The sequence below is a fragment of the Eublepharis macularius genome, chromosome 14 (genome assembly GCF_028583425.1).
Source record: "Eublepharis macularius isolate TG4126 chromosome 14, MPM_Emac_v1.0, whole genome shotgun sequence".
Classification (NCBI taxonomy): Eukaryota; Metazoa; Chordata; class Lepidosauria; order Squamata; family Eublepharidae; genus Eublepharis; species Eublepharis macularius.
The window spans coordinates 4,307,366-4,331,102 of record NC_072803.1 but is presented as its reverse complement, the minus strand read 5'-3'; positions in this window follow the sequence as shown (position 1 = coordinate 4,331,102).

Sequence of the window (23,737 nt, the reverse complement as noted above, 5' to 3'; positions counted from 1 at the left end):
TGGACATTTAACTCTGGTTCCCATAGCTACATGAGCCGAAAGAGAGGGGGAAGAAAGATAAAGTCATTGGAAGTGCTATAAAACTGGCATCAAAGAAAATATCAAGATGAAAGACAAAGACAGGGCACAGAAGTAAACAAGCACTGATGCCCCATTTAGCTCCACGAGCCTGCTTGCAAACAGCATTGCAGTGGGAAATAATTCACAGACGAGACAAGCCGCTTGGCTGTGTTTCATCTCTAGGAAGAGATCAAGTGTTTTGTGTGTGCGTTTCCCTTAGAATCTGTCAGGGCTTCATATTGAAAACGAAAGGGGCCAGGGCTTGAACTGGCTAGCTGTTGTGAAAGGCATTCTGCACAAGTTCAGAGGCACTTCCTTCTTTGCTGGGATGAGTCCAGGCATTGAAAGCGTGCCCCGGTTGTGCGCTCTCAAGGCTGCAGCCACACAAGAGTGTTTTAGCCTTGCAGGGTTCAGCACACCACGGGGTTTTTGTGCTGTTAATAGTGGTACAGAGGGGAGAATCTGAATGAACAAACTTCTCTAGGTCCAAGACTAAAATAGGGACGAGATAACCATATCTATACCACCATCAGCTCCTTGTGAGAAGGGCAAAATAGAAATGATAGCCTTGGATCATACATCCCCAAAACGACTGAGCAAATCTTGCGTTGTTTCCCAGCAAAGAGATTTTTTAAAGGGTGTGTTGTTTTCATCCTTCAGAAGAGAAGATATGCTTTTCCCTGAGCCTCAGATCCTTTAAACTGTGAAGGGAGATTTTTTTTAAAAAAAGCCTAAAGCATACAATATTAAGGTGCTTCTGTCAAGAAGCAAAATCAATATTCATTATCACATTGTATATGAAAATAAATACATGACAAAAGGCATTGACACAGCAACGGCGTCTTTTTGTTCATGTTTTATCGATTAATCTGACACTCAGTGGGTTGCAAAGCCGTTCCAAAGCTGGTGTTTTCCTCGTCTCGCCTTACCGGCAATTTCAGCTACCTTGTTCAAAGAGCCACAATCACTTTGCGCTTACTGCAAATGTCTGCCGGGCCTATTTGCTGACACACACCAAACAAAGGTCTCCAAAACATGGCTTGTGTTGCTCCACAGCTGTCAGTGCACTTGGCTGAATGGAACAGGAAATCGCCGATCTCTAACGGGGTAAATAATTCTTTAGGGCTGGAAGAAAAGTAGTGTACAATGGCGACGAAGAGACTGTATTCATGCAGATGCTTTGCTGGAATATGTACCTATCAAGGGCATTTAGAAAATTTCCAGTGAAATGTTTGCTTTTCAGAAAACATCATTACTATCAAAGATTCTACTCAAACAAGAGACGGGGGGTGGGGAAAAGAACTAGGGAAGGGGTGGAATGGGATTTTGCTTCAGGGCAATAAAAGGATAGCAGGCCTGGGAGATAAGTTGGCTACTCTTATGTTGAGGACAAAGGAGAATTTTTTTTGTCCATTGGAGATTTAGGGCATTTCTACATGACATTATTGCAGCGGTTCTGGCCACAAATTGCTTTGGTATATCCCCTGACTTTGTAGGATTACCAGCTCCAGGTTGAGAAATTCCTGGTTGGGGGAGAGGAGCCTTAAGATGGTGAAGTTGAGGGACTTCAACAGAGTATAATGCTATAGAGTCCACCCTCCAAAGCAGCCATTTTCTCCAGGGGAATTGATCTCTGAGGCTGGGAGATCAGTTGTAATTTCAGGAGATCTCTAGCCACTACCTGGAGGTTGGCAACCATACGACGCAGGTTCTCGTCTGCCATTATTTTTCACCTCTCATTTTTCTGGGTGTTTTTCCAGTTCTTGGGGGCCTCCTTTTGCCCCAACTGATCTAATAACCGATTTAGAGTTGCGTTTATTCCATTGTGTATAGTTTCCTGCTATGTTGTTGTTTCTTCCTACTTTCTGCCCACTTTCAGCCGACTGGGCTGTAACTGTGGGACAATTCCAGCCTTTGCTTTCTCCTCCCCCTGCTTTGCCTGCTTCATTAATGAGGAATATTTATCCTTTCAGCAAATTTTCAAGTACTAATTTTTGTAAAAAACACTCGCTATAGAAATATATCGCTGTAAGAAGGTACAGGAGTGATCATTGCTCTTCCAGCCTGTTTGAGCAATTTGCATTTCTTTCTTTATCTGCCCCAGGAAAAAAATATTTTTACTGCAGCCATTTGTATCTTTGCACTTTCAGGTTCCCTTCAACAGAAACCAAAACCAAACCAAGAGACATATATGAGAAGTCACAGGAGTTTTCATTGCTTTTCCCGTCCCTTCAGCCTTCGCTCTTTATCCGCCCACCCCACTTTCCCTCCACAGAAAGAAAGAATTTTTCCTTGTATAGGCAAGTCTTTTTTTTTATTTAAAAAAACACTCCCTGGTAGTGAAGTATCTTTATGAGATGTGCCTGTGCCTTGATATCCAGCCCCCACCTCCTTTACTAATCTTTCTCTTTCATGGGAATTTGATATATTATGGTTTTGCAGGGGGATTTGTTATTACTTTCAATTCTGGCGAGAACTCTTGCAGAACGGCCCTGCTGGCAATCGCCATTGTTTTTCCATGCTACAGACATTTACATGGAAGGTTTCCTGTCTCCCGGCGGTGGCTGGAAGTCTCCCGGAATTACAAATGATCTCCAGGCCACAGAGATCACTTCCCCTGAAGAAAATATCTCCTTTTGAGGATGGACTGTATGGCATTATACTCTGCTGAGGTCCCTTCCCTCCCCAAGCCCCACTCTCTCCAGTAATTTCCCAACTTGGAGCTGGCAACTTTATTTCCATAACTAAGCATTAAGTAGTGGTGTCCTGAAAGCAATTGACTACATAGGTGTGCAATCGCTTCCTCCTTTTTCCTCTCCTTTTTTCACAGGAAAGCTATTGTTATGTATTGGGTTAAAATAGGGCTTAGCAAAGCCTCTAAAAGTATTGAGTGTTATCATGCACTATGTTGAGCTCGAGGTTGAGTCAAGGTTCCTAATGTTCTTACTCTTATTGGCTACATTCTGTAGGCAGCAGCCAATCGGTCCTCCCTAATAAAGACCAATCACTGGCCTGCTGATCTAATACATTGCATATAGTTCATGCAAATGATAGGATTGTAAAGTGTGCATTTCTATTGGTTACTGGTTATTATCAGGGCGGGGTTTGTATGTATATATTGGCTCACATTGAGCTTCTCTGTCTGTCTGCTGTTGTCTTGTCTGTTCTGGCTTGCAATAGAGAGTGTTGTGTTGAGCTGAAATCACTCTGGGCTGAAATCATTATCACCAGGCTCAGTACATAATAGCTATTATAAACTAGTTGGCATCCCCAAATGTCCAAGCCAGTTTGGTGTAGTGGTTAAGAGTGTGGAACTCTAATCTGGAGAGCCAGGTTTGATTCCCCACTCTTCCACTTGACGCCAAGTTAGGTGACCTTGGGTCAGTCACAGCTCTCTCAGAGCTCTCTCGGTTCCACACACCTCATAGGCTGATTGTTGTCAGGATAATAACAACACTTTGTAAACCTATCTAAGTGTGGCATTAAGTTGTCCTGAAGGGTGGTAGATAAATTGAGTGTTGTTGTTGTTGTTGTTGTTAAATATTGGGCATTCTGTCTCAACCAAGCTGACATCATGGGGTTGTGGAGAGGATAAAACTGAGGAGGAGAAAACAGGAGTATCACCTCAAGCTCCTTGGAGGAAGGAAAGGATAAAGATGGGCTGGTTGGATGGACGAATGGATGCCCACAAAATATTGAAAGGCAACCTCTGGTGGTTGATCTACAGAACAAATTTGAAACAAGTTTGAAGACCGTTCAACCATCATGTCTTTCTCCAATGAAACCCTGGAATTATAGTTTTGTGAGGGATTTCAAGAATTCTTCGTAAGAAGATCCATAGTTCCATCCCGAAAGTGCAACGGCCAGGGCTCCTTGGTTTACAGTCCTCTTGACCAAGGCCGATTCTCTGGTCAAGCCACCCAAATGACTGTCTGGGGTGGCGCAGTGAGGACTCTGCCAGTACCCCAAAGGGTCTCCGTTTGCTCCCAGCCATCAGTGGCACACTCGTCACCCCTGGGTCCAAGCCAAGTCCCTGCCTCAGAGGCCAACCCTTGACCTGGCCAGTGGCAGCATTTGGACATAGGAGGTGATGGGTTGCCCTGACAAATAGCTTGCACCTGCCCTGTTTATCATGACTGTTAAAGGAGGCCTAAAACTGGATTTTTTTTAAAAAAAAATGCACAATATAGGCTATATACCATGACCTATGCATATTGGTCCAGTGTTATATACACACAAAGTGGACTTTCATGGGGTCTGGTCTTCTTGCCATCTCTGGGAGGGCATTCCCGCTAGTATAATGCCAATACTGCAATTTTCACTTGTTTGGTTTTGTCTGATCTGATCGTCATGTTTGAATTGGCTCCATTGCAATAATAATACCAGAGAGCTGGAAGAGGCTATCCAGACCATTTCACTCAGTCTTCTGCCCAATCCTGGAAATCGCAAGTGAGAGCATTTCCAAGAAATGATTATCCACCCCGTGCCTGGAGACCTCCAGCAAAGGAGAACTCTCTCTCTCTCTCTCTCTCTCTCTCTCTCTCTCTCTCTCTCTCTCTCTCTCTCTCTCTCTCTCTCTCACACACACACACACACACACACACACACACCAGTAAAGAGTCCAGTAGCACCTTTAATACTAACCAACTTTATTGAAGCATAAGCTTTCGAGAACCACAGCTCTCTTCATCAGATGCAACTTTATTGTAGCATAAGCTTTTGAGAACCACAGCTCTCTTCGTCAGATGCAACTTTATTGCAGCATAAGCTTTCAAGAACCACAGCTGTCTTTGTCAGATGCATCTGACAATGAGAGCTGTGGTTCTTGAAAGCTTATGCTGGAATAAAGTTGGTTAGCCTTAAAAGTGCTATTGGACTCTACTATTTTGCAACTACAGGCTAACACGGCTAAGTCCTCTGGATCTACACACACAAGACACACACACAGTAGATGGTTCCATTGCTGGGCTGCTCTTAGCATGAGGAAGTCTCTTCTAACCGTAGTAATCTACTTTTTTACATTATAAGCCATTTTTATGCAATGGATGCAAAAATAACATTGAAAATGTGTTCATTTTGATGGGAATAATTAAGCAGACGGAAAGAGAAACTGGTGTGAAAATAAAGACTTGCATTGTTCACAAGGGAGAAATAAAATCAAAACGGGGATAATCTCCTCTTCCTCGGCGTGACCGTTGTGACACTGGGCTCTGTTAAAAGGCAGAGGTGTAAACCAGGGAAAGAAAGAGGAGGTCTGTTCACAGTGTAATCTCAGGTGAGAAAGAGGGACGTGTACAGAATCCTGACATTTATGACCTGATTTTTAGTGACCCCAAAGGCATGTAAATTCCAGTGCTTGCTCTCTGAAGGGGCACCATGTGGGCAACACATGCGGAGGGCCTTTGGAGCAGCAGGCCTGGAGATTAATGGATGTTTCCTTTCACCATCTCACTGGCAAGCAGTATTCCCTGCCCGCCTCCTCTTTAGCAAGCATCCCAAATTGAGAAGGCCGTCTGTTTCTGAGATTACCATGGGGGCTTGTAATTTAGTGCACGCACACAAATCATACTCTTAGAGAAAGGGATGGGGTATAATTGAGGGTGGTTTCCATCTTTATTTTGTTTCAAGCACATGTGCTGAAGTATTTTTACAATCACGTTTATTTACAAGCTGCATACATTCGGGCTTGGACAGTATGTACCTTATATTGTTCCAGTTGGATTTCCCCCTTCCCTTTTTTTGCTGAAGGTGAAGGAAAGATTGCTTTACAGTAATATTAACATTTCTGCTTTGAAAATAAATATGTTTTCTATTGAACATAGCTTTGAAAAGGAAAAAAAACTCTGCAAGAATGTTTGGAGCTGAAAGGACTGTATAGCACAGAAGCAGTTACAATCTGACAGAGCATTCCTCGGTAGGAATCGGACCCTTTTCTCTGTTGCCAAGCTCTCTGCCTTGGCCAATTCATAGGACTGAGCTTTTCATACATGCTCATCAAAATCTCTCTGGAGATGTCCTCTTGTGCAGCTGGAGAGCCCTCTCCATTGGCTACCCAACATATCCAAAATGGTGGTGGTGACAACTTGTGGCAATGTCGCATTTGCTATAAGCAGGACAATGTTGCGCAAGTGGATGTCTGGTTTTGGCTAACCTTTTGCATTAGGCGAAGATCTCTGCTCTCTTTCTCTGAGGCTCGCTTCTTCTGTCAAAAAAAAAATCCAACGGGAGGCTGCTGAATTGGAATTCATATGCAAATTTGACTCTGTCAAGCTGGGACTGAATAGGGACTATGAATGGTTATCACATTATCACAGGTAACAGATCTCCTTTACAGAGGCGGGGTCTGGGGGAGCCCAGTGGCGCCTGGCGTGGGCTTTCGGGGACCACAGTTCTCTTTGTCAGATGCATCTGACGGGGAGAGCTGTGGTTATCGAAGGCTTATACTACATAGGAATTGGATGGTCTAGCTGTTTTACTGCTGCAAACTAACACGGCAAACTCCTTTGAAGCCTCACCCAACTGACCCCCACACCAAAAGGAGATGTTTACATTTACTAGCAAAAGAATGTTTTGGTTGCACCCTCCTTCTCCCCCCCAACTGCATCTTCTCTCTCCTCCCCTCCTCTTCTATATTTGACCAGTTTCTGTACCATGCATCTGACGAAGAGAACTTGATTCTCGAAAACTTATGCTACAATAAAATTGGTTAGTCTTAAAGGTGCTATTGGACTCTTTTTGATTTTGCTACTACAGACTAACACGGCTAACTCCTCTGGTTCTTCTGTCTTGTGCAGCAAAAACCGAATAAAACCAAGAGTCTGTGGCACCTTAAAGCGTAGCTCATTTAGTGAGGCAAAAAGTTTCATGGGCTATGCCTGCATCATCTCAATAGATCTTCCACATCGGGAATTTGACTGGGTGGATTCGAACCCGTGAAAGCTTCTACCTCAACAAATATGTTAATCATTCAGGTGCTTCGGGATTCTCTGTTCCTTTTGCAAATAAGATTTCCTTTCCTTAAGAGGCCCTTTATTTCTGGCACTCAACAGTATATGGTAATGAAACGTTGTTTTCTTTTAATAGCTTCATTAATGTTTGTTATCTAGAGACTTTTGCAGGGTTATCTGTGGTAGTCTTCCTTATCACCAGCAGACACATGTCTGAATGGAAGGAATAGATTTCATGTTCCCTTAAAAATGTTGATTTCCACATCACACTTGCCTGGAATCTTATACTGATGCTTATAAGTAATGCTCCAAAGCTTAAAGGGGACACATACCAGCTGTTGGATGATAACAATGAAATGTCATGTTCATGTCTTATATGAATGCCCCACAGGCATTCCTGTCCAAAGTCAGTTTATGCATTTTAAAAATGAAGATGTTCACAGACAGAGAGTCTCTCTATATATGAGACATCTGACACATGAAGAACATGTGTCAGGAGATTGAATGTTAGCTGGGATAGGTAGTTTAAAAAGAGAGAGCCAGTGGCAGGGCAAAGGCTTTGCTATACACTGGAGCTGTGTGAACGGGTTGTGAAATGCCAGAAGGGAAACTTCAGCCCATTATAACCTCTCCAGGTCCAAGCCCAGTTCTGAAAGGCAGCTTCAGCCCAGCTCCATTCCTCGCTGCCCTCTGGTTGCAATCCCACATGGTTTTAGACTGGAGAGGTGAAATTGACAGAGCCTTCAGGGAGGTGAAGATGAAATTGGCAAACCCTCTGAGGAGCGATCTCTGCCGGCTCTGTCTTTTTAAACTACGCCTCCCAGCTAACATTGTGTCTGTCTACACTTGACGAACATGCGCTGAAGCGTCTCATGTAGAGAGACTCTCGGTCTCTATACACAAGACATCTTACACGGGGATGCTCAAGTGAAAGATCTTACGCTTGTTCTCCCATTGTGGATACACATGCACAGCTAGGGAGAAAGAGTACACTTGAATATAAGACCACACCGAAAGTAACTCACTTGAGTGTTCCCGTGTCTTCTGTAGAGAGACTCACTGCCTCCCACCATCAGAGAGAATGCCTCCAGCATCTGTGACGTTATTTATAATGCGGTCTTTGCCTCCCTTGGGAAGGGGAAAGGCATTTCTCAAATCATCTGGCATCTTTTAAAATGGGTGTGGTGCAAAACTGTGGTTATGTTTCAATATTACTGAAGTCACCAGCTAAAAAGGGCCCAGCGGTAGAGGACCGGCTGTGCTGCAACCTTAGCAGGCAGAAATAGAGTGATGGGTTGCCATTGCGCAGGTGGGCAGCCCTGGGGGAGCCTCCTGCAGTCCTCACAGGTTATTGTTCTTTCCTCTATCCTTTGGAGGGGGGAGGGGGACAATTTGGGGATCCTGAGGAAATGCGGGGAAGGGGTGGTTTTGCAAAGGGCTGTGAAACACAATAGCACAGGATCCTGTTTTTGTCTTCGTCTCCTAAGAAAATGATTGGTGGTGCTTAACTCCTGAAGAAAGAGGTTCCGGGGCTCAAGCCTGTTTGGAAAATGGAACTTGTGGTGGGCTGCCGACCAGGTGCCCCTAATTCCCACAAAGCATTTCCATAACAGCTACCCACAAGGAGGAAGAGTTGAGTGGACAGGTGAGCGCTCCGTTCTCTAGGGCAGGTGCATATAGAGAGAGCAAGGGAGAGTCCACCCCGCCCTTTGTTCCATAATGAAACTGCTTTTACTCTTGGTTCGGAGGCTTTTCCTTATGGTCAACCAAAATCTTTCTCCTAATTCCCCCCATTGTTCAACCAAAATCTACCTTCTTGTAATGTATGCCCATGAGAACTAGCCTTGCCCACTGGAGCAGCAGAGAATGAGTCTGTGCCCTCTACCGTAGGGCAGCCCATGGAAGAGATCGGTCACACACACACACACCCTCCACACACAAGTCTATTAGAACATTTCTGTGCCACTTCTTCACAGTCCTGCTCGAGGCAACTTACTGTTAAAAGCCACAATATAAAAAATAAGCCGTCAAGACCACGCGGCATAAAAATATCCATAAAACAGATGCTGATCACGGTCATTTTCACACATCCTTACCCTCACGCAAAATCGTGCAAAACTCATGGAATGACGGTGTCTATATGGCGCAATTTCTGATGTCATCACAACACAAAATGGAATCATGACAGGGTGACATCAGATATCACGCCATGACAACACCGTTGTTCCGTGAGTTTTGCGTGATTTTGCGTGAGGGTAAGGACGTGTGAAAACAACCCATTAAAAAGCTGATATGGTAAAACCTCTAATGAAAAGCTGGGATGAACAGAAACCATTTGGTTTGGCCCCTAAAAGATAGCAAAGGCAAAGTAGGCACCAGGTGAGCCTCAAGGGGGAGTATTCCAAAGGCAAGGTGCCACCACAGAAAATGCCCTGTCTCTAGTCGCCACTCACCTCACCTCTGAAGGAAGTGTGGCACAGAAAGCAGGGCTTGAGTTGGATAATATGGGAAGAGATGGTTCTAACATATCTAATTCTTTTAACTTTGTCTTGTAGGATTTGTTTTCCAGACTCTCAACCATCTTCACTGCACTCCTCTGAACAAGTTCCAATTTGACTACATTTCTCAAGTGTGAACACAGGACTCCTGATGAGGTCTGACTGACATAGAGCTCCCTCCGTCCTGACAGCCTGTGCATATTATGCGCCAGGCTACTCCTCATGACAGCCTGTGTGTGTGTTATGTGCCGTCAAGTTGCCTCTGAACAATGGCAACCCTATGAAGGAAAGACCTCCAAAACATCCTATCGTTAACTTCCAGCTTACAGCTTTCTTCACTGTCCAATAGGGGTGTGCAAGCCAAAAATTTTCGGCTAAAGCCGAAAGCAGAAAGCCGAAAGAGGATTCTCTTTCATATAAGCCGAAAGCCGAAACGGCCAGCCGTTTCGGCTTTCGGCTTTCGGCTTACTTTCGGCTTTCGGCTTTCGGCTTTTTCAATGGGAAAATGCCTCCGGCGTCTTCCCGGACGTCTGGAGGAGGCATTTTCCCACCGAATCAGCCCAAAATTGGTGGAGACCTTCCTCTAACCCCTCTCTACAAACCCCCCAAGTTATGGCCCCCCAAAGCAGGTCCCCCTATCCTCCCATAAGAAAGCGAAGGAGCAGCATATTGTTAGCATGCTGCTGCTCATCTTCTTCATTATTTCCTATGGGGAAAAATGAAGAAGCAGGCTTCCTTTGCCAGGGGTGGCATTTCGCATGCAAAATGCCCCCTTACCCTCAGGGGCCCTTCTCCCACCCTTCCTCCCACCCCCCACCAAGGCTCAGCCTGCTCCCACTTGGGGGGGGCCATTTCATGGCCTCCCCAAGTAGGTGCTCTGCTCTCATCTCTACCACTGACAGCTGGGGGAGGCTTGTCTTGCCAGGGGTGGCATTTTGCATGCAAAATGCCCCCCAGCCCTCAGGGGCCCTTCTCCCACCCTTCCTCCCACCCCCCACCAAGGATCAGCCTGCTCCCACTTGGGGGGGGGGGCATTTCATGGCCTCCCCAAGTAGGTGCTCTAATCTCTACCACTGACAGCTGGGGGAGGCTTGTCTTGCCAGGGGCGGCATTTTGCATGCAAAATGCCCCCCAACCCTCTGGGGCCCTTCTCCCACCCTTCCTCCCACCCCCCACCAAGGCTCAGACTGCTCCCACTTGGGGGGGGCATTTCATGGCCTCCCCAAGTAGGTGCTCTTTTCTCTACCACTGACAGTTGGGGGAGGCTTGTCTTGCCAGGGGTGGCATTTTGCATGCAAAATGCCCCCCAGCCCTCAGGGGCCCTTCTCCCACCCCTCCTCCCACCCCCCACCAAGGCTCAGCCTGCTCCCACTTGGGGGGGGCATTTCATGGCCTCTCCAATTAGGTCCTCTCAGCCCCTAAAGTCCACCCCTTACAGCCCCACACAAACCCAATTCCCCCCCAGCTGCCACACACAGACCCAAATCCCCACATTAGCCCCTCACAGACCCAAATCCACCCCCACCTGCCCCACACCCATAACCCCAGGAACAGGCTGGCAAAGGCCAGCCCTCTCCCTTTGTTCCCTATGCTGGGAACTTCTAAACTCTCTTTCCCTGGGCAATTCTGCACAGCCCAGGGGTGCCACAATGGTGGGCACACTTCTGAGTGCCAGCTGGTCCCTGTAAAAAAGCACCTGAACCACAGACACCCTCCCTCAAATTCCCCCACCACCTACAGAGATGGCTGGCCAGCCAGCCCCATTGTTCCCTATGATGGGAACCAACTGCACAACAAAGAATAAAACACGAACAACACAAAATAAAGTTTTTTAAAAATTATTTTATCCCTTTCAAAGTACAAGTAGGCAAAGCATTATGACACATTACACCAGCAGTCCCCCACACAGAAAAATTAACACAACTCACTTGGGGGCTGAGAGCACCTACTTGGGGAGGCCATGAAATGCCCCCCCCCAAGTGGGAGCAGTCTGATCCTTGGTGGGGGGTGGGAGGAAGGGTGGGAGAAGGGCCCCAGAGGGCTGGGGGGCATTTTGCATGCAAAATGCCACCCCTGGCAAGACAAGCCTCCCCCAGCTGTCAGTGGTAGAGAATGAGATTAGAGCACCTACTTGGGGAGGCCATGAAATGGCCCCCCCAAGTGGTAGCAGGCTGAGCCTTGGTGGGGGGTGGGAGGAGGGGTGGGAGAAGGGCCCCTGAGGGTGAGGGGGCATTTTGCATGCAAAATGCCACCCCTGGCAAAGGAAGCCTGCTTCTTCATTTTTCCCCATAGGAAATAATGAAGAAGATGAGCAGCAGCATGCTAACAATATGCTGCTCCTTCGCTTTCTTATGGGAGGATAGGGGGACCTGCTTTGGGGGGCCATAACATGGCCCCCCAAAGTCCAATCGGTCTGAAACTTGGGGGGTTTGTAAAGAGGGGTTAGAGGAAGGTCCCCACCAATTCTGGGCTGATTCGGTGGGAAAATGCCTCCCCCAGACGTCCGGGAAGACGCCGGAGGCATTTTCCCATTGAAAAAGCCTAAAGCCGAAACGTTTCGGCTTTTTTTCTTTCGGCTAGCCGAAACGTTTCGGCTTAGCCCGAAACGTTTCGGCTAACCTGAAAGAAGCCGAAACACTTTTGTTTCGGCTTTCTTTCGGCTTTCAGAAAGCCGAAATGCACATCCCTACTGTCCAACTTTCACAGCCATACATAGTAATGGGGAATGCCATAGTTGGGCTAATCTTGATCTTGGCTCCCAGAGAGACATCTTTATCTTTAAGGATCTTATCCGGTTCCCTCACAGCCACTCTTCCAAGGCTCAGACGTCTTCTGATTTCTTCATTGCAGTCTCCCTTTTGGTTGAGGATTGAGCCAAGGAATAGAAAAAATCTTGAACAATTTCAGTTTCCTCATGGTCAACTGACAGCCTATAGAATGGAACGGCTCGTCTTTCAGCTTTCCTCCCGCTAGAATCCTGAAGAGGGCCCCCCAAGCATCTGCTGCTAAATCAGAGGCGTTATCAACGGAATGAGACGGCCACGATTCAAGGCTGAGTTCCCCTGACACTTGGGATCAAATTGCAGCTTTCTGCGGGACAAGCCCTGCTGTTCCTTCAGAGATGAGTCACGGAATTAGAGTGGGAATTGTGCTTCCTGGGCCCGGGGAAGGGGGGCAACAGGAGCCACTAAGAGACAGACCCCTTTTCCATTAGCAAGAATCCACTGCCTTTGCTTCCCCAGCTGTTTCAGAGACCAAAAAACCTCCCCAAAAAACAAAAAACCCATCCTCTCAACCCATTACCAAACACAATGTCCAATTCCTACTGTTCACAACTCTAAGGCTATAATTTACCACAGCCTCCCACTTACAGCTGGCTGCATTTGGGCTCCTGATCAAGTCTTGCTTGAAGAGAATGTGAATCTCATCTGCCTCGCGCAAACCACAACCTTCTAGACACCCATTTTTGCCCATCGGCAACTTGCTTGGACTATAATGCTGGGACTTGGGACAGGGCTTACAGCTGTGGAATGGAGAGCTCTTGCCCCAACCTGTCAAGTCAGGGCCCCGGTGTTTGTATGTGAAAGGCTTTTCTGAAGCAGTGGAATTGCTGCTGGGCTGACTGTGGAAAAGAAGCAAGCTCCCTTTCCCATCTTTCTCATCCCCGACACCTTTGCCATTTGGTCTATCTGAAACCTTCCTACTTCTCCCAGTAATAATAATAATAACATTCAATTTACATACCACCCTTCGGGATGACTTAACACCCACTCAGAGCGGTTCACAAAGTATGCCATTATGCCACGGCAATACAGCCCGGAAAACCCACAACAACCATATGCCATTATTATCCCCACAACAAAACACCCTGTGAGATGGGAGGGGCTGAGAGAGCTCCTAGAAGCTGTGACTGACCCAAGGGCACCCAGCTGGCTTCAAGCAGAGGATCAAACCCGGTTCTCCAGATTAGAGTCCCACGCTCTTAACCACTACACCAAACTGGCTCTCTCTAGCCAGTAGACCTGGGTAGAATGGATGAGAGTGATGGACAGATCCTGACATGCATCCAACCAGAGTAGTACCTACAGAAGGCCCTGCTCAGATAGGCAAAGATGCCATATTGGAGCACAGGGAGAGAGGTGGTCCCATAGATATGAGGGACCAAAGCCATGAAGGGCTTTGTATGTGATAGTCAACACCTTGAATTGAGAGGTAGCCAAGAGAATGACTGCAGAATGAGAGTCATATGCGTATTCTGCCTAGCCCCACCAATAATAACTGCGTTGCAGCATTCTGCACTGACTGGAGTTTCCAAGTTGACTTCACGGGGAGACCTACGTAGAGTGCATTACAGCAGTCTAGTCTCGGTGTTACCATGGTGTGAATCCAGGTGGCCAGATCACTTGTGCCAAGGTAGGGGATCAACTTCTGAGCTAGACTGAGGGTCTGCTGACCCAAAGGAAAACAATTTCAGGGGTTCTGTGGGCTATCAGCAGTCGGTGAAAACAGGAGAGTCCCAAGGGCCCACAGGTGGTTGGATACATGCCTCTGATATCTCTCCAGCTGCTAAGAAAGAACACCATGTCAGCCACCTAGTCTTGGAAAAGAAAGAGATACAGGTGATTCCCCAGAGTATTTGGGGGGAAGGCTAACAGCTGGCTGCTGCTCCAAATCCCATAAAGAAACAAGCTTAACGTAAAATTACCAACCAGCTGTGAATGTAGATCCCCCTTTTTGCAATAATGTCTTCTCACATTGCTATGGCCCCTTTGTATGTGTGTGTTCCATGCCTTAACATAGTAACCCTCTAACAACCTTGCAGAATGGTCCTGCTGAACAGAAGCTACACCTTGCGTAAGATTCCTTCACGACAGCCGCGGCAGGATTCCTGCCTTTGTGGGTTGGTGCAGCAGCCTCGTAACATTCTACACCCAGCTGGCAAGAATTCTCTGTTGTTGTTCTTCCTTGTGCTAAGAAGGTCGCGGTCCCCAGGGGGAAAAGTAACAGAGAAACACACTCATGCACTCCCGTCTGCTTCTCTTGGCAGCTCGTCATGCACCAATGCGCAAATGCCCATGACCTTTCTGGCAGCAGCTGGGAATAAAAATATGCTCAGAAATGCACTGCAGAGAGCAGACTCTAAGTGGAGGGCCAGGGTGGAAATGATGGCTTGACACCAACAAAATCCATCATGGTTAATGTGATTGTGGTAGAGAGACCAAAGGAGGTAATCAAGATTTATCCTGGGTTGGGAGCCAGTTTGCCTGGTTGGCTTTGCGTCACGTTGCTCACCTCTGGACATTTGGAGGATGCTGATATGGAGCATCAAGAGGAATTGCCTGCAAATGGCCTCAGCCCAATGTCTACCTTTACTGTTCTTTACAATCCTGAGCAAGGACAATGATGCCACGTGCAGGTGCAAGCTGCTGCACAGCCCTCATTAAAAGTGGCACATCCTGAAAGCCAAGCAAGGGCAACCTTCACTGCAGCGTCGCTATAATTCATGGAGCGCATGTACAAGCCTATGAAGATTTCAGGATGTGCTGTTGGTGTGATAGAGCCATCACTGGCCATGGGAGGCAAGTATGGAAGGGCACAAACAAGCCATCCTACAAGGAAAAGCTGAAGGGACTGGGCATATTTAGTAGGGGTATGCAAAATGAAACAAATGAGCCAGAAATACACCTGGAATCCCCTCTTTTGTTTTGTTAAAGCGGCTTTCGGAACAGTGAACCAAATCTGGAAAACCAAGTTATAACGGCACCCTCCCACCAAAAAGTTCATGTGTTTTGCTTCAGTTCTTACCATGCGACAGTAATCTTTAGGTTACAATCCTAAAGATACTTCCCTAGGAGTCAGCACTATTGAATAACATGGGACTTATGTCTGAGTAGACCTCAGAGAGCTGCCCCAAAGAACCTTGACGGTCTCATTGCAAAGAAAGGGGCCCAAACTTAGAAAAATGAAACAGATTAGATCCAAACCAGCAACACCCCACCCTGAAAACACCAATAATGTAAATAGTTGATTCAGATACCCCGGATTCAAAACTGAAACAAAAATATTCTCAGCGCACACCCTAATATTTAGCCTGAAGAAGATAACAACTGAAAGGAGACATGGTCACAGTCTTCAGATACCTGAAGGTCTGTCCCAAGGAGGAGGGCAAGGACTTGTGCTGCTCCAGAGGCAAAAACGGTATCCGTGGAGAAAATGGCTGATTTGGAAGGTAGACTCTATGGTATTATAAACTGCAGAGGCTCCTCCCCTCCTCAAACCCCGCCTTCCGCAGTCTCCACCCCCTAAATCTCCAAGAATTTCCCTGCCCAGGCGTGGCAACTCTATGACTCAAATGCCCACTCTCTCAAAGAGGATGCAGAGCTAGAAAGCCCCATTGGTCTAAGTCAGCAAAGCCCTTCTGGTGCCATTATTCGAATCGGGCCGGAAACATGACAGCAGAGCTACCGTCTGCTCCAGCTTCGGCAGTAACCGTTAGTTAAAGATCATTCCCAGTCCAGCTTGCCCAGACACCCCCTTGCTTGCAGTCAGCTCCCACCTACAACCTCCTTCTCCAGGACCGGATCCAGAACTCCCTGCTAGCTGGACAGATGGCAGAAGAGGTAATGTGGCAAGCCTGCCAAGTCCTGTCGGATGCTCCGTCTCTTCTGCGCTGTTCCCTGCGTCCCCTTCGGGAGCTCAGCAGATTCTGCCAGTTGGATCCAGAGACAAGCATTCCTTTTCATCTCCGGCAAAGTGAGCTATTAAGAGGCCTGTTTGGAGCTTTAATGAAGGGCTGTGGGGGTGAGAGCAGAAGTGACAACTTGCCAAAGTCTGGCAAAAGAGGTCCTTGTCCCCCGTTTGCCTCTGTGAGACAGGGAATGAATGAGGCTTCTGTCCCTCTCGGGTCTGCTGGACGGCTCCAAGAGCCCTTTCAGAACGTTTGAGCACCTGCCTTTAAGAGCAGGAGAGAGAACCGGGCTCTTTGATGACCAGGCCGTGCCCTCAGGGGTCTGCGACATTTTCCCTGCCATCGAAATGGGCTGCTATTTACATACAGGACTGAGGTACGCTGAGGGTCACTCTCTTATTTGCATACTGGATGATGAAACCGGAGGGGGGCTGGGCTCATTTGCATGCCGGGGCATGGAGCCCCCCCCTGTCCCAGATACAATGGTCTTTTACATATTGGCATGCAGAAGCTGCGTCCCCATTTGCTATTCACAAGAAGAGCATGACGCCCTCCCCTTCATTAAATGGGCAAAAGATGCTCTTGAAATAAGCATGGCCTGCTGGACCCTGCACATCCCATTGAAATGGGCCCAGGTGTGCCTCTGCTGCAAAAGTCCGTATGTTGCACTTCCAGATTTCCAGGGTGGACGATAAGGCTGCACTTTCCTCAAGGTTCCTTGAAGCAGTGAGTTCCCAAAGCTGCAAGGAGAAGTAAGTAGCAAAACAAAAAGCACAAAGCTGTGGGCTGCAGTAAGTGGCTGATCCCCTCTTTGGGCTGAGATGAAACACTGCTGGAACAAAGCATAAGTAATTAAACATGACATCTTCAATGACACAGAAACTACCCAGTAGAAGCATATCTACATCAACAGTCAGTGCCCAGTAGAATAGTCTACAGTCCCTGTCCCGGTCTCTGAGCGGTTTCTTATGCCACAGCCGTATTCTTTGAGATTTCCCACATAAGACTGGAAACCATTCCCTGATTGAGTATCTGGCTGCAGCCTGTAGGGTGATTCCGCACGAATGGTTTTCCCTGCTTCAGCTTCTAAATGACCTCGATTTTTTCTTGTGTTTCCACACGTGGGAAGGCAATCCTAGCAGCAGATTCGAAGTCACTGCACGTTTTGTCCGTTTTTTTTCCATCCTGCTTTCCCCCGAATTATTTGTCCATGCGCAGCAGATTAGGGATTTTAATCATGCGGAATTCTTTATCCGATGTTCTCCCCACCCTTGCTCTTCTCTCGCCCTTCGAATCAACTTAATTTGATTGGCCAGTCATGTTTTCTAAGCTCTACCCTTTCCCTTCCCCTCTTTTTTTAAAAAAAAAAAATGTAAAAAAACGTTGCAACGTTTCTACAAATCTATGCAGAAACATATCCTGTGTCACATGACAACAGCTGACCAATAATGGGTCCATTTTACAACACGCCAAATTTGTTACTTGTTGCTCGCTGACAGCTGACAGCTTCTGAGGTAGAGTGAAAGTGTGATGCAGGGACTTCAGCGTTCAACTAGTGGTCTAGGCATTTCATGGAGGGAGAAAGAGACCGTCCTCAACACAACACCGATCACTAAACCACACCGCTCACGAAGAAAGCGGGAAAGATAGACGCGGGGTCATTGGTAACAATTTTCCCTCCAAACGTCAATAGCCAATACTCTTCCACAATATCAGCAGGAAGTGCTCTGGCCTATCCAATATGTTTATTTGATGCAACGTTTATGTGTAGCAACGTTTTTTTGTGAGAAATTTTTTTCTAATGTGTTGGTTTGATGCAACGTTTATGTGTAGCAACTTTTTAGGGGGGATTTTTTTTAAAAAAAAATGAAGATGTGCATCATTCGACACTTCCCCCGGAAAAAGCGATGAGGAATCGATTTTTATCTTGTCAAAAATTCTGCATGATGGACTTTGAGACGATGAAATGTGCGAAACAAAAGCCTAATGTGGAATCGGGGAGAAGTGGATTCGTAGGACTCCACCGCGGCATGACTGCTCAGAAAGTCCAATCAAAATTGATCATGCGGAATCCAAGTCTACCTCTGAAGGTATAGTGATGGCATGGCTTCCATGGAAGTATGCATGGGTATAGACATACTGATTTAGGATTGCCAACAGACCTGGAGAAAAATGTCCTGTCTGTTCAAAAGAGGCTTGATGAGTCGGAAAAGATAGTTGAAACTTTTCAAGGCACGGGGGTAAATCACATAACCTGCTCACCGGTGCCATTGAGATCTTCTGCAGCAAGTGGCCATCCTGGAAGGTGCCCTTGGCTCCAGTGGGCAACTGGCAGGAAGCCTGCTCTTTCCCTGGGGTGGGGGGTGGCAATGGAGGGCAATGACTGCCACCTCCATGCCTTGCCTCATTGCCCTGGGGTGGGGGGTCCATCTTCCCACCTCCTCACAACAGGAAAGGGGGGAAGGAAGGTGAGGGTGTGGGCATCCTAGTTTCAGGTGCCCCAAAGCCTTTAGCTGCCCCTGGCAACCCTGATGATGCCCTGATGGGCTCCCCCCAAAACTCAGCTGTCTACTCAGAGTCTTGGGCTAAGTCCAAGAGAGCTCAGAGTCTGCAACGTGCTTCTTCAGAGACGCTCTCTCTGTTTGTGTTTGCGTGTGTGTCTGTTTAAGAAAGCTTAGGGATTCTCTGCCTGTCTGGCCACAATCAAAGGCTGTGTTCAGCCCCATAATCAGGCCAAGTGGGGAAAGGGAATTTAAAGGCTCCCTGAGCAGCTGCTGGGAGGGGTGGCGGTGGCGGCAGCTTTTCTGTGCTTATACAAAGAGGGTTTGGTGGGATCCGGGGGGGGGGGCTCTCGGCCGTTATTTATTTAAAGTATTTATATCTTGCCATAGTATCTCTGGGGTCTTGAAGGAGCTGGTGCTCTTGATAGTGAAACTTAGACAGGCCACTCTTTGGCTTGGCCCTGCAGCTCACCCACTGGGCCTTGCTAAACATGCGAAGGTTCCGGCTCTCAGGACTCTCACAAGATACCGGCAGGGATTCCCTTGAATGGGGATGATCCGCAATATAGTTCCTTATCACATTTGGGTCCTGCTCTTGGCGGGACAGGGGGAGGCGCATTCATGGTTCTCTCTTCCTCTATGTTTACACTGCCCTGTGAGGCTGAGGAGAGGGTTGCCAACTCCAGAGTGGGAAATTCCAGGAGATTTTGGGATGGAGCCTGGGGAAGATAGAATTTGTGGAGGGGAGGGAAATTGGTCTGGTATAATGCCAGGGGCGGCGCCAGGCTTTCTGGCGCCCGCGGTCGTCCTAATGTGTGCGCACTCATAGTGTGTGTGCGCACCCCTGGACTGCAGGATGACACCACCACGTGATGACATCATCCCACAGCAAGCCGGGCCCAGTGGCCAGCAGGTGGCTGGGACAGCATGTGGAGGCTGCCTGCGCTCTGCACGCCGCCCCGGATGCCTGTCGTGCCTGGCCTGCAGCAGCTGCGGGCCAGGCATGCCAGCTCTGTGGCGCACGCCTCCGCCCCCGGCACCTCCTCCGGCGCCCTCTCCAGTGCCCGCGGTGCCCACCTCACCGCCTCAATGGTGGTGCCAGCCCTGTATAATGCCACAGAATCCACCTTCCAACACAACCGTTTTCTTCAGAACCTGAGGAGTTAGCCATATCAGTCTGTAGCTGCAAAATAGTAAACAGTCCAGTAGCACCTTTAAGATTAACCAGCTTTATGCATCTGACGAAGGGAGCTGTGGTTCACAAAAGCTTATGCTACAATAAAGCTGGTTAGTCTTAAAGGTGCTGCTGGACTCTTTGTTATTTACTCCAGAGGAACTGAGACGTTGCCAGGTCCACTCTGGCAACTGATAGGGAAGGGACTTGCTAGGTCACAGGGTGGGGTCTTGCTAGTGACATCATTACCTCACCAGTGACATGCTGATGTCACTTCTGCACTCCTGGAAGTGACATTGGTGCATCACCGGGGGTCACTGACATACTCTGGTATTTGGGCAAAAACTCTAGCACAGCATTCCTTGGCAATGTGGTGATGTCACTTCCAGGCACAAGGGGAGTGATGTCAGCACATTGGGACACTGCTGATATCCCTCTCCCAAACCACCAAAATGCTCAAGCACTCAAGCAAGCCTTTATTGGCATATATAAAAATGTAAGTTTTTAAATACAGAAATGAGTCCATGCAGAATGGGATTAAAATTACAGATAGGAACAGGGCAGCAGTACAGCAGAATCAGTATAGAATATTACTTGTCAGGGACCCTCTCCCATTTCCTGCCATTCCCCCCCCCCCCACTGGCCAGCTGAGCGGCAGAGGAAAGCACCTGCTTGGGGGGAGGGATCCCCTGCTGCCAACAGAGGAATAGTAAACCTGGGGATTGAGCTCTGTAGTCTAGAAACATAGAGCTAGACTATCCCAGAGGTCATCTAGTCCACCCCCTGCACAATATAAGAAATTTACATCTATCTCCCGCCACGTCCCCCAGTGACCTCTTCTCGATGCCCAGAGGAAGGCGAAAAACCTCCAGGATCCTTGGCCAATCTGGCCTGGAGGAAAATTCCTTCCTGACCCCAAAGTGTCAACTGGCATTACCCTGGGCAGGTAAGAAAGGGCCACAAGAATCCAGTACCAGATCATCCCTTCATCCACTCCCTCTCTTGGTCTGTGCGCAACCATGTTCAGAGACGCAGCAAAGCTGTCAGGTGGCCATCTACCCTCTTCCTGACTACCTCCAAGGAAGGAGAGCCCACCGCCTCCCGAGGTGGTTCACGAACTTCTTCCTAATGTTTAGCTGGAAACTCTAGAGAGCAACTGTAATTCTGGGAGGTCCCAAGGCCCCACCTGGAGGATAGCAACCCAAACTGAGAAAGTGGCACTAGCCTACGGTCACCCAGTTCTTCTGTAGCACTCTGAGCACCAAACACTACAGGCTCCTGAGTAAGAGAAGACAAACCCAATGGAGACTGTGAGCTCCAGTGCTTTGTTAGAAGTGTTGGAAGGGGAGGATCCAGCGCTGCCCCTCTTCTCAGGTTTCAGAGGGGGACAAACCAAAGAGTTAGAAAGACAGAGAGGTCAGGGCACTCTGTTTACTGTTTACTGCTCTGACTGTCCTTTGATATGTAGATTGCTATTATCAAGATTTCCTCCTTCTGACTTCCTGCCTCTCACTTCTTCTCTTCCTGGCATTGATCCAGGCAACACCTCTCTCCTTCTCCTCCCTCCATCTTAGCAGCATGGATGCAGTCCCTGTCCTGGCATCCATGTCCATCCTTAGACTAGATAGGTGGTTAGGATCTGTCTCTCCTCTTTTCCTATCAGAGTATGGAGTTTCTGCAATAAAGAACTCTCATTTCTTTTCTAAATATAAACCAAGTGTATGCTTTTGTTATTTTCTCTCCTGCATACACACCAGCCAGCAGAACAAGCTCAAAAACACCTACAATCACACTTCCTATGCCACACAATAGACTCTGCTAATGGCCCAAACATGGAATCTTTTAATTAGGTTTCTGGGGACTACATAAGTGCCTTACCGAAGGTTAGCTTTTAGTGTCAGCTGTGGCTGCCCTATTCGCACTGTAAAGATGAACAGGTTTGCAAGCCAAGTGCATCCATTACAGGCTGGGGTGGTTGCAGCACCTGGTCTGATGCCGACTTGTGGGCAAAGATAGGGTGGAGGCTGTTCAACATGTATTACTGCCAAATCATACACCTGTAGGTTGGCTACACTGTCGAAATAACTCCTGTGGCTTTTGTAAGGGGTTCAGGAGGGGCTCACCTCTATCCTTGTTACCATCAGTCCCCCTGGCTCTATTTCCAGCTTCTGAGCAGGAGGCTGAGTTTCAGCGATTGTGAAAACGGAGCGAAATGGCCTCACTTTGCCTCTAAACTCTTTCGGATCAATCTGTCTTTTCCTTGCTGTGCTTGCCGTGGCTGTTTAGTAATCTGGCACATTTTCAATGCAGCTGGAGAAACCCTCACCTCTGCCTGCCCTCGTTTTCAGGGTTGATCTTGCTTCCGTATGCAGAAGGAGATGCATTTAAATCCCACTTTATCACAGAACGCTATTGAAAGGGAGTTCACACCCAACCTTCTGTACAGGCTGGTGGGTTCAATTTGCTATCTTTGTTCTTGCAGAGTAAAAGAGGAGGGGGAAGATCCTCAATTCACACACACCGGAACACGTTCTAGTGGGAAATCAGTATGGTGAGGAGCCAGACCAGCAACTTGGAAAGGCCATGAAGCTGGAGCCACCTTTTCTCAGTTGGGCTCTCTTACACTGCAATCCTAAGAACAGCTTCCTGGGGATAAGCCCCAGTGAACAGACCTAAGCAGGAGTCTGAGCAGAGCTCCTTAGGACCGCCATCTTATCCTCCAATTTGCAGCAGTCAGGCTTGAACAAACAAGTTCTGGGTCCTTCAGGTTCTGCCCTTCAAGGTCAGGTTCTGTTCAGCTTTAAAAGGAGCTTAGATTGATTCATGGAGGAAAAGTCCATCAGTGGCTGCTACTAGCCATGGTGACTTAAAGGGAATCTCCACGTCCAGAAGCAGTCAACCTCTGATTATCAGTGCCAGAGGAAACATCAGGAGAAGGCCTCCGGCTGTGTGGTCCTCCAGTCCAGAGTAACTGGTTGGCCACTCTGTGAGACAGGATGTCGGATTAGATGGGCCGCAGGTCCGATCCAGCAGGGCTCCTTGTTCTTATGTTCTTCCCGTTTTGCAGATGGTGCCAATGAGGACAAGAAAGATGAGCTTGTGCAAGTTCATGTGAATTCACAGCTGAGCAAGGGCCTCCGAGGCCTGAGCCCAACATCTGGCCACCAAACACTATTACAAAGAATCCTAGGAATGCTCCACTCAAGTTTCACAGCGCAGTCCTGGCGTGCATTCTTCTCTGGGCTTTCGGGTGCCTGGTTAACACTTCTTCCACTGGGAGACTGGCTGCTGCATATTTTCGTACCGTGCGTCTGTAGAACGACATCTCCTGGCTCTCTGCTATTTATTGGAGTTGGGTTTCTTTGTGTTTCAGAATATTGCATTATGCTGTTAACTGTTTTGGCCAAAAAACAGGGTGCAAGCTTTTAATAGAAATAAGTCTTGGGGTGAGAATAGTTTTGACCTAGCCTTCTAGGTACCTTAACACTCAGGGCATGGGCACAAAATGCTGACCATCACAGTCTTCTCCCAAGCTGTAATCGAAAGGCTGCCCCCAAGGAAAGAGCATTTCCCCCAGATTTGGAAGGTTAAAACACATTTCTTCTGCAATATGCAGAGAGGGCCAAAGCGCTATGCAGCCCCATGACCGCTTCCCCTTAACCTCTGTATATTCTACAGAACTTGGCTCTTGGATGATTTCACTGGACATTAATCCATCTGTCACTGCAACTCTGCCCATTAGAAACTCATGTTCTTGTTTCTCTAGTGAAAATTGAGATTTTCGTGAGGCTCTTTTGAATAAGATCAAGATGGGTAGCCATGTTTGTCTGTAGCAGTAGAGAAGAGCAAGAGTCCAGCAGCAACTTAAA